Source organism: Sitophilus oryzae, unplaced genomic scaffold (genome assembly GCF_002938485.1).
Source record: "Sitophilus oryzae breed Bouriz unplaced genomic scaffold, Soryzae_2.0 scaffold_494_pilon_pilon, whole genome shotgun sequence".
Lineage (NCBI taxonomy): Eukaryota > Metazoa > Arthropoda > Insecta > Coleoptera > Curculionidae > Sitophilus > Sitophilus oryzae.
Window position 1 is genome coordinate 3644012 of NW_022147078.1, and position 12535 is coordinate 3656546.

The window sequence follows — 12535 nt, forward strand, 5'->3', positions numbered from 1 at the left end:
AACGTTATCTTTGCTTTGTTTACACGCTGATATAACATTTATGGAATTTAGATAAGGGCTAGAACAGCTGACAGCCGATGATCTTCATCTATATCCCTTTATACAGTTAATTTTTCTTATTACACATAAAATAGAACAAAAATACAGATTGTTAGCACATGAATGGGAGGTTGTTTGTTTAGTAAACAAACTCTTATTTATTCTCCATTTAAAAATAAACTTCGGATATTCAATTCAATGAGCTCAATGAACATTTTCACTTTAGTAGATTTGTTGTATAATGAAACACCGAGAATGAACGTTGATCTGTTGTCTAGAACAGTATTTGAACAATAATAACCCGCTAAAAACTGCCGTAACTGATTTCTCTGAATACTCTCTGACTCTGACTCATCCATGTCGTTAGTTGGGTCCACTTCAAATCAGGTTTTAGACCATAAAAAATCTGTAGTATTTCTAATTCATTACTAACCGAATGACAAATAACGAAGGATAGAAATATTGCTTCAGAGTATTTAACTCTTTTATGATTAACTGGGATTTAAGATTCTCTTAATTTTGGCGTGCTTGATTGAAAATATTATCAAATGCTTGCTTGATTGAAAATATTATCATGATTCTGAAAAAAATCAGCTTCTTCAAATCTTCGTTCCTTCCAATGTGGGCTCATTGTGGCCACTGCCCATTGAATTGGTTTTAATTTGACCAAACATTGATATGCGATCCTTGATTTAAAAGTCTATCTCTTCAATAGTTTTGGTAAATGTTCTTTAAATCCAATTCCTAGATTTTTTCTTCTACCAATTTAAGCTCATGTTCGCACTATCATGGTACCTGATATATACAGTCGTTCTTCTTATAAAACCTTTTTGTATTGGTCTTTGACAAGACAAATCTTAAGGTATTCAAACCTTCCCAGAGGTAGAGGGCTTTCAATTGTGTCTTTTTGACATTTAAGGGTGCATTGAAACGTGAAAATATTGTGGAATGAATACTGGTTTTATTGTTTACAGCGAATTTTGGTTATATCCGACTATATAAACGTTATCTTTGCTTTGTTTACACGCTGATATAACATTTATGGAATTTAGATAAGGGCTAGAACAGCTGACAGTCGGTGATCTTCATCTATATCCCTTTATACACTTATTTTTTCTTATTATACATAAAATAGAATCAAAATACAGATTGTTAGCACACGAATGGGAGGTTGTTTGTTTAGTAAACAAACTCTTATTTAATTATCTCCTTTTAAAAATAAACTTTTAAGATTCAATTCAATGAGCTCAATGAACGTTTTCACTTTAGTAGATTTGTTGTATAATGAAACGCCGAGAATGAACGTTGTCTGAATCTGTTGTCTAGAACAGTATTTGAACAATAATAACCTGCTAAAAACTGATTTCTCTGAATAATCTCTGACTCTGGCTCATCCATGTCGTTAGTTGGGACCACTTCAGATCAGGTTTAAGACCATAAAAAATCTGTAATATTTCTAATTCATTACTAACCGAATGACAGACAAATAACTAAGGATAGAAATATTTTCTCAGAGTATTTAACTCCTTTAAAAAAATATTTAAAGCACCACTAGAATGTAGAATGTTTAGGAGGGGAGTTAATCACCGCCACCTTATAGATCTATTGTGTGTTCCCCTTTCTTGAGTTATAACGAGTTATAACTCATCATACAGTCTCAGGGCTTTAAGAAAAGCCAGTATCTGAGACGGCTCCACAGAGGCCAGCTCTCCATCCTCGACATCAGACGTACCAAGGTTCATGGCACGAATGGTAGTCGTCTCGGCGCACTCAGTGATAAGGTGTTCTGGTGTTTCCCCATTTCCCCACAAAATCTGCATTCGCCGTTGTTTCTCAGTTTCAGCCTACTGAGGTGTTCGTTGAGGAGACAGTGTCCTGTTAGAAACCCCGTGACAATTCGAAAATTGGTTTTACTTAAATCAAGGAAAACCTGTGATTTTTCTCGGTCATAAGTTCTAAGGAACTTTTTCGAGTTTCTTAGACCGTTGGAGGACACCCATTCCAAGTTACGGATGGAGTCTTCTAGATTCTTCAGTTCCGCTTTCAGTTGGTTCCCGTTTGGAAAACAGAACGGTTCTGGTCCAGTTAGTGGAGTGTTCGCTCCTTTTCTAGCTAGATAATTGATTTTTCATTGCCTTCCATCCCTTGGTGAGCAGGCACCCAGAGTAGGAGGACTTTATTTTCTTTGCCTAATTTGTTGAGCTTCTCTAGGCATTCTTTGACCAACTTCGAATTGATGGTTACTGAGTTGATCGAGTTAAGTGCTGCTTGACTATCGGATAGGATGGCAATTTCCTGTTTTCGAGAGTTCCTATCTAAGATAAAATGTACGCATCTTTCGATAGCGCAAATTTCTGCCTGAAGGATACTGGGGTAGGTGCCCATTGGTTCGGAGTATTCAGTTTTCGGCCCAAATACTCCTATCCCTGTCCCTGCTTTGGTTTTGGAAGCATCAGTATACCACGTGATGGTATGGTCTTTTATATGCTGAGTAAGCGTTTCTTTCTTCCAATCCTTTTTATTACTCAATACTACAGTGAGGTGTTTCTCAAAGTTGTAAATTCTTGGTATGGCATCCACTGGGAGTTGGAAGCACCACTAAGTACTAGGTTTGAGGAGATAGTGTCCTGTTAAAATTCCCATGACAATCCGGTGATTGTTCTTACTTAAATCAATGAAAATCTTTGATTTTTCTCGGTCGTAAGTTCTAAGAAATTTCTTCGAAGGTCTAATCTAAATACAACTTAAATTTTGTGGAGTAATATCATGACATACATATACAGGGTTGTTCACTACATACGACACGGAATATTGTAGCTAAACGATAAGATTTTTACAAATTGTAAGTTTTAGGTTTGTTGAAGGACTATTAGAGCTACAATTTAAAAATATTTTTACAAGACACAGAGTGTCCCAAATAAATAAAAAATATCAAAGTTGTATTTTTTTAAATGGAACACCCTGTATATTATTACATTTTTAGTTTCTACGATTAAAATAAAGGTAAATTTTATTAAGGTTTATTACACTTAAACCTTACCGTTCTTGAAATATTTTCAATTTTGTGAAATTGCAGTTTAAATTTTAAGGCTTCATTTCTCCAAAAGTATCAAAGTTTTTAATACTAAATATTTACTGAAATTTATTTATTGATCAGTTATTGTGTTGCAATAATAAAAGTTTTACTACCTTATACAGAGTGTCTAAATATTTATTTTAAATAATTATTAGCTTTAAACGGCAATAACTTTTTAAATTTAAATAGAACACCCTGTATATTTTATGAGAATCAGGTGCACAATTTAATTGTCTATCAAATTGTATTATACCATTTTTTAGCTATCTCTTCAAGTTTCCGTAGAAAATGAATTTTATTGTAATTTAGAACTCATTTATCAATATACTCATGGAATACTGACATTTTAGATTATTTTTAAAGATGTACTAAATTTTAAAAGAGTACATATACTAATATTGTTGATATAGTTTGTTTATTTCATTAAAAAATAAAAAACAACTGTTTAAATATTTGTTAAAGAGGATCAATTAATATGATTCCATTATTCAAACTACATTAATTGACTGTTTGCGTTGATTAATAATAATTGCTCCAAATACTAAAAAACTGAATTATGTATGTGTATTAGACAGTGTGGTAAAAAAACTAACACCTTAAAAATGATATTTCATTTTTTGACAAATGCTTATTTATAACAACAGAGACGTTCATTTCATAACTTATTATTATATTGATTTCTGATTCAAATCCACATTTATTTAGAATAATTTATTAACGAACACAATTAAGTATGTATTTAATTAGTATCTGGTCGGAAATACTGGTGGTATATTTAATTAATATACTATTTATAAAGATTTAAATAGTTTTCTTTTTGCATAGAATGGGTTAGTAATATTATCGTTTTACTAAAAACGATAATATTACTAGCCTATACATTTTTGTACATTTGTTGTTTTAAAAACACCTAAAATGTCAATATTCCATGGGTATATTGATAAATGAGGTCTAAATTATAAGAAAATGCATTTTCTACGAAAACTTGAAGGGGTAGGTAAAAAGTGCTATAATACAATTTGATAGACAATTAAATTGTGCATCCAACTCTCATAAAATATACAGGGTGTTCCATTTAAATTAAACAAGTTATTGCCGTTTAAATCTAGTAATTATTTAAAATAAATTTTTAGACACTCTGTATAAGGTAGTATAATTTCTATTATTGCAACACAATAACTGATTAATAAATAAACTTCAGTAAATATTTAGTATTAAAAACTTTGATACCTGATAGTATTAAAAACTTTGATGATCGGAGAAATGAAGCCTTAAAATTTATACTGCAATTTCACAAAATTGAAAATATTTCAAAAACGGTAAGGTTTAAGTGTAATAAACCTTAATCAAATTTACGTTTATTTTAATCGTAGAAACTAAAAATGCAATAATATACAGGGTGTTCCATTTAAAAAAATACTACTTTGATATTTTTTATTTATTTGGGACACTCTGTGTCTTGTAAAAATATTTTTAAATTGTAGCTCTAATAGCCCTTCAACGAACCCAAAACTTACAATTTGTAAAAATCTAATCGTTTAGCTACAATACTCCGTGTCGTATGTGGTGGACAACCCTGTATAAAAAAAATAGGAAAATCTATATTATAGATAGGTACTTAAATTTAATGAATAAATAACAAACATGGTGATGACGCAAATATAAATAGACAAAAACTAGAAAATTATTCATGTAAAACATGTAGTCGGTCAATGTGTAATGGGTTTGTGGTCAGTTCCTTTTTTAAGCGTATTTAATAACTTTTCAGTGCCGTATATCATGGCCTGTTAAATTGGATACTAAATATCTAGATAATTGAGGCTGCATTACTAACAGTTTTGTATTAATATTACTGAATTACGTGATACTTGAGCTTGTTTCTAATATAATAAGTATGCCTGTTTGGACCATAACCGTTGACTGCTACTGTTAAATATTGACCAAGAAAAATAGGTTATCATGTATTTTGTTCAAGGAGTTATTGAACTTTTATGGCATTATTGTCATAATTACCAAATTAATTTGATTCATTATTTAGTAAACATTAGAGCTCCAACAAGTCAGATAAGAGTGAATTTCACTAGTCCGAAAAAGTTGCAAAATAAGCGTTTGGCATTTAACGTTTTATGACAAAGATAAAGGATAATACTATATTCGTGTTGTAGCATATTTTTAGAAAACTTCTTTGTTTTTAAGATTTTGATGGTCAAACGTCAAACGTCAACAAAATATTCCTTATGTTTGGACTAAATTTTCTCGAAAACAAAGAAATAGTTTAAAATTCCGTTAAAATACGGAAATAGATTGAAGTTTTGTGATTACAATGATATATAATTTATGCGGTTTTGTAACAAATTGCTCGCTCTTTTATGGCAAATGCTGAAGCTCTGCAAATCTTAATCAAGCCTTAATCAAAGCACGTGTGTTTGGAATTTTGGGTGTGGCTAAAAGTGGCTAATAAGCCTTAGGCAGATTTCTGAAATATAATATATATTTCCTTCGGCCACCACCCGTTTTACCCTACCCCTGAAAACGACCCGTACAGCACAGCGTAATAGATTTTTAAGTCTGTCTTTAGTCATTTATAAAATCAAAATGATTGAAGACTCGTCAAAAATCATAAAAAAAAGTCAAATTCAACATAAAGTTCAAATGATTTAAGATTGAAGTCTTTGACTTAAATCATTTTATTTCAAGTCATCTTTGTAAAGACTTTCAAACTACCTATGATGATCTGTAAGTTAAGTCAGTAAAATTACTTAAATCAATATAACTACCAAGTCAAGACAACCAGAATTCATTTTAAGTAGGTACCTTTTTAATGTTAATATAATATTTTTTATATTATAATTTTATATTATTTTTTATATTGTACTGTAACCAGTAACTATATAGGTACCTACTGAGTGAAAAAATATACATTTCCGTCATTTTTTACGTAAATTACATTTTTATTTCGGATTTTTCTAATTCCAATTCATTTTTTCTTTCATTTAGATTAAAAATTATTTGGAAAAATTCCAAATAAAAATGATATCCCAGATAAAAAGATCTACAACCTAACACCCTGTATCTCCGAACTGAATCATTTTAGGACATACATTTATACGAACTTTTTTACTTATTGGTAATTATTGGGAAAACTGGAAATCGTCCGATTTTCACCAAAATTGGTATACACACTATTTTGAGGTCGTAGATTACGAATCTGAACTTCTTTCTTGGCGGTCTCTTACCGTTTTTCAGAAAAACGGAAAATTATTTCAACATTGAATTTTTCTTTATTTCGGCCCTATAAAGTAATAATTTCACTATATTTTCATTATATCATAGTTTATCTAAAAGCCACACTTGATTGGGGATAGAAAAATGTCCAAAAGTTTACTGAAAAACACTTTTATTAACAAAATAACAAAGAAAATTGAGACCAGATGGAAGTTTGACATTTGATATATCCTTCGTTCTCTCTCCTATGTAATGAGAGAGACAAATATATTCCAGAGCTAATCTAGAAATTTGAAAATTTACAACGTCGCCATATATTCTATTTTTTCAGGTGATTAGGGATTTTAAATAAATTACCTATTATGAGATCGACAATAATTAAATATACCTACCTATATCCACAAAGTTACGCGGAAGAGTTTTGATTGTATTGGTTTCAACTTTTATGCGGAGGAGGTTAATCTTTTTTTTTGTTATATTATATTTATAACCACGAGGTTGCACAAAAGAGTTTTGATTGCATTGGTTACAACTTCCATGCGAAGGGTGTTAATCTTTTGTTGTTATATTATATCAAAAAAAGAATAACCCCCTCCGCAAAGAAGTTATATAAAGACTATTTATAACCACGAAGTTGCACGAAAGAGTTTTGATTCCATTGGTTTTAACTTCTTTGCGGAGGGGTTAATCTTTTTTTGATATAATATAACAACAAAAGATTAACACCCTCCGCATGGAAGTTGTAACCAATGCAATCAAAACTCTGTCGTGCAACTTCGTGGTTATAAATAGTCAGATCTCGTTGGTAAAATAGCAATTATGGGAAGGAGCCGTTCTTCTGGCTTTTATAACCACGAATTACGCCTTTCGTAATCCCAGAATGAACGAAAAAAACACGCTAAATTTAGGTTTAGCATTGGCAACGTTGCTTTAAATGCCAGAAACACATAACCCAACATTTTCAGATTGTTTATAAATTTATTTTAGCAAAATTTCCTCTATTATGCATAGAACTGGTTAAAAAAGTAACAGAAAATAGCAATAACATCATTATTTATTGAATACCTAACAAAATATGTGCTAGAAAACCTTTAAAATATGAGAAATTAAGAAAAATTCGATGTTGAAATAATTTTCCGTTTTTCTGAAGAACAGTAAGAGACCGCCAAGAAAAAAGTTGAGATTCGTAATCTACGACCTCAAAATAGGGTGTATACCAATTTTGGTGAAAATCAGACGATTTCCAGTTTTCCCAATAATTACCTTATTTTTACCTGCAGAATACGCTACCGAAATTTTCCGAATACAATTCGGACCACCCTGTATAATCATATTGATATATTTCTAATAGAATTCATAAAGTTTATAGTTTAGATGTATATCCTACCTTGTACCTAGTTCTGTCTTGATAATAACGAGATGAATTCGCACATTCTTAAACCATTTTTGTTGATGAAAATGTTCTTTAAATCGTCTAATTGTCTCATGAACTATACTTATCAATCTTATCACGCTTGGCTAATAACCGGTTGAGTTCATCACTGTCTCCATCAATTAACTAATTTCAACGAGAAAAAACTTATTAACACTGTGATTTGCATATTAATTTCCATAATATAACCTGAAAGAAGAAAGAACCAAACGTAAACACACAAAAAATGCGTCGGTTAAAAATCTCTGCTTTCAAACGACGTCAGTTGTTATTATTAATCGATGCGTGTGCCACCTGTGGACAAAACAATTAAGCAACTTAACTAAGGGCTATTCCACACTCAATAAGTGCGATATAATTGTTTATTATTTATTAATGATAACTAATTGATATTCTATAAGTATAAGAACAATTTAGAGGTAAAGTAATAGCATTTAATATGTGTGTTCCATTTAATATACTTATATTAATAGCTATATAGTTTATTATTGATGATAAAGTATTTAATAAAATGCAATTCATTTGAAATATTGCGAAAATATCAACTTAGCTTGTGAGTAAAAACATGTGAACTCTTTATTTCTTCTGAGTATTGTTGACTTCTGTATTATTTGCTCGCATCACATGTTTTTATATATTTTATTTTAATTTAATTAATTAATAATTTTTAGCCGACCATACCAACAGGTATGGTAGGCTATTACGATCGGCAAAAAAAAAGTTTTTTTAATTTCACACAAAATATTTTCATGGTGTCTGTCTGTCTGTCTCTCTGTCTGTCTGTCCGTCTGTCCGTCTGGAACACGATAACTCAAAAACCGCTAAACCGATTTTAACCAAATTTGGCACAAAAATACTGTGGCACCCGAGAATCTGGCCATTAGTTTTTGGTGGAGGTGGGGGGTTGTTAAGGGGGTATGGAAGGGGGTTAAAAATTTTAAAAAATCATCACTCCAAAATTACAGTAGCTAGCGAAACGCGGTTTTCAATTTAAGATTAGGAATAATATTTGCAACAAAATTTGTAATAACATCAAAATCAGTCAAAGTCGCAGTTTTCGAGAAAATCCGTGTGGAGAACTCCAAACTCCCATCGGACGCGACCCTAGGTGGCGGATAGGGGAAATAACCGCGGACCAAAATTGGAAAAACTCCTTTACTTTGAAACTAAAAGAGCTGCCTACCAACTTTTTATTAACAAATTTTAGTATGGGCGGCTATATGTGCGTCCCGGCGCCATTTTTTCTAGTAGGTATAGTTTTTCATTTTTTATTTAATAATGAAACAAGGTATACCGAGAAAAAAAAAAGATAATATTACTGAGTCATGGTACAAAGAATATAAGGTATGATATTGCGCAGGTTGGTCGCTACGTCACAGGTGATAACAGGCGCTATTGGTCAGCACGCTCCGCGCGCCAGTTCAAATCGTCAAGATATTGTTATAAACCTGTTTTTTTGTTTATATACCGTCATTGAATTATCGCTAAGCAAGATACTGTGGAGCAGTGCGTAAGGAGTCGGGCTAGGAAGCGACAGACCGGAGTTCGAATCTCGGCGGGGACATAACTTTTATTTATTTTTTAAATACTGTTGTATTCTATAGTTTATTTTGTAGTATAAAAAGAACTATTTATTCTGTAATTTTTAATCTCCGGTATTAATATAAATTGATTGTTGGTACAATACCTCATTTAATATAAAATAATATTCTACTTTTTTGAAATGTATCGGGCTCTAATTGTACCTAAAAGTAATATATTTTAATAATATACCATATTGTAAACTATTTAATATTTCAGTCACTTAAAAGTTAATTTGCATTGAATAATTGCCTACCATTAAAGGAAATTTGAGCTATATAATCCTTGATGGGCATATTCTGGGTATGCAAATACTTCCTCTAAATTTTGGGTTTCTGTTCAACTGATTTATTCTCAAACCTGAAACATCTACATATAAAAAGAAGCACAGGTCACTAATTATAATAAACTTCACCCTTTGGAATTACTTCTATCACAATTACAATAAATTCATCTGCATTGGCATTTTCTACTTTTCGATGGGAAACAATAAAATTCCCAACATTTTTTAAATGATGTAACAATTCCTCTTGTGGTTACTTTTCCATATATATCCTCATCTCTGTCCTCATGTGAAATCAGAGGCAATTCGCAAACTAAAAACCTAATAAACAATTTTATAGGTACCGAATATAGAAATAAATTTAGTATTCTTACCTATTATGGTCCAAAGTCCAAATCCATGTTAATAGATAATTATTATTTTTATAAATATATTTTTTTGGAACTTCTGGTTTTAGTAATTATTAAATTAAACGAACTAAAAAGTCTTAAAATAAACAACTCTTAACCATAACCCCAAAAAATGCAGATCTCCTGTCAACTTTCTTTATTTTTTATTTATTCCTCATTTTCCTAGTGACGTCACAGGTGGTATGCGCGAACTGAACGAAATTGGAGCCGCTATCGATCATACCTTGTATTCTTTGTACCATGTTACTGAGTAGATACGATAGTATAAAACCATTGTTATTATGCTCATATCCTGGCTTATCGTACCGAAGGTTCGACTATAGATACAGATAAGGTACCACCACGAAACGCTTTCCTGTATCACTCCGAACGTTCTAATTAGATATTCACGTAGGAACGCGTACTGGCTTTAACGGTACCGAAGGCGTGGTTTTTGTCTAGAAATGTGTAGTACCACGTACCGGCGGTATACCGGTACTGCTTGGTGTACTCTAGGTGTTATCTAGAATAAACAATCGTTAAATTTGCAGAGACAATGGAGTGTCATATGTAGGAATGAACTTTCGTTCATGTTGGATAAGTACAATTAAGTATTTTGATCAAATGCACTAACAGGTTGGTCAGAATTGTATGCGGGAAACTTCGGCAGCATATTCTGCAGTTAAAAGATGTAAAAAACAATGTATGCACTATGGGCGCATATTTGAAGTGATTGCTGTTTGAAAAAGTGACTTATAATGCTGTTTTAATATAAATATTATTTTCAATTTATTTCTCTGTAATCTGTACATTTTCTCTGTTTCCTCAATAGCCTGCAAATTTTGTGGAATACCACCCAAAGTACATACTTTTATGTAAATGCCTAATAATGTTAACCTGTATGAAATATACACCGAGTGCGTCTCAAAAGTGGCTCACCCCTATAACTTTTTTATTTTTACGGTTAAAAAAACGAGATTTGATATGTTAGTATATGACATAAATTAGGATTGATTGACGTAAGTATTCAATTGTTTTCGGTCACTTTCTGTTACACCGGAAATGACTACAACTTTTGATTTTTAAATGGCACCCTCGGTATTTTTTTACTTTATTCGATAGAAAATAACACTCTGAATAGAATGACATTATCATGTCAACTTTTAACATTTTCGCATTTTGTTTTATTTGAAATTATAACTTGCGGTTCGTAACTAAAATTTGACTCGAAATACCAAGTGTGTGGTACCAAATTATTCGTAAAAAAATTCCTTTTCTAAATATGCTAATAAGCCACCCTCGTTTCATTTGAAAAAATTGAGATATCATTAAAAATACGATTTGAGCATTTTCTAACTGGCCAGGACAAGACACTAAAAACATTAGACAATCGAATCTATTTTTCCAAGGCTCCTTGATTAAGAATTAGGGTTTTAAACATAACCATGGCACTCTAGATTGAATTTTAAAATTCAATTTTGTTTTAAGCGAGAAATAGGCCTCACAGGTCACAGGTGTTTCCGGCAGAGGACGGCCCCTTGCTATTAAGAAAAAAAATACGTAGTAATCCTATGTCTACGGAATATTGGGACACCCAGTATATCCTGAGTCGATTATAAATAAATCGACAGAACCGCCTAACCGTTAACGATAAAAAAACAACAAAATATACTTTTTTACCAAGGCCATCCTCGATGCAACAGCGTTGACATTCACCGTCTCTTTAAATTACCCAGGTAATTTTATCGCAAAGTATACACACACATGACAAAAAAAGCGCTTAAAATGAGATAGTTTGGCGCACAACCAACTAATTACATGTAATAAACTGGGCAAGAAGTTACTGTATGAAAGGATTTACAATGAAGATGGTTTAAGAATAAATATCTTTAGTTATTTTATAAAAAATCTATGCTTCCCACCTGTTATTTTTGTGGTCAAAAGGAAATAAGCTGTTCGGGAATAAATTGCTACCGTTTATAGGGTAACACAAAAAGGTTTATTTCTCTTTTCAAGTTTTACAATAAAGTTGTTTGAATGGTAGTATAGTCTGTCCAACGAGAAGATCCTTGACAGTGAGAGATGTGTCTGTCATTTTAATTTCAAAGTAGTTTATTTTATTTTACAAAGAAATAAGTTGGTACAACTGGAACGCACTGCTGGATATATTTAAAATTTGATTGACAAGATGACAAGTGATTACTTCAAAATATTGTGAAAAAAACTGTATAAAACTGAAAAAATGTAATCGAGTTATTTTATTTACTAAAAACGGTATATGTTAATACAAAAAAAACAAGAACAAGACACTACATACCAAAAAAGTATAAAAAAGAACTATTATTTACTTTCAAGCTTTATGAAACTACCCGCATTTATGCTTATATTTATCAATATAACTTATGTACAAATACAAATTTGTAATATTCCACAAGAATAAATAAAACAACATAGGTAAATAAAACAAACTATTTTATTAATAATAACACCTACCAAATTTTATACCTTAA

The 12535-nt window shown here is 31.3% G+C and overlaps 2 protein-coding genes across 2 annotated transcripts in view; one reads left to right on the forward strand and one right to left on the reverse strand.

Annotated features, from left to right (window-relative positions):
- LOC115886601 (laminin subunit gamma-1-like) overlaps positions 1-7837 on the reverse strand; it is a 79367-nt gene extending 71530 nt beyond the window's left edge. The window contains exon 1 of the mRNA XM_030905837.1: positions 7728-7837. The gene's annotated coding sequence lies outside the window, so the exon portion shown is untranslated. The remainder of the gene's footprint in view (positions 1-7727) is intronic.
- LOC115886677 overlaps positions 1-12535 on the forward strand; it is a 189672-nt gene that overhangs the window by 1636 nt on the left and 175501 nt on the right. The gene's annotated exons all lie outside the window — the stretch shown is intronic.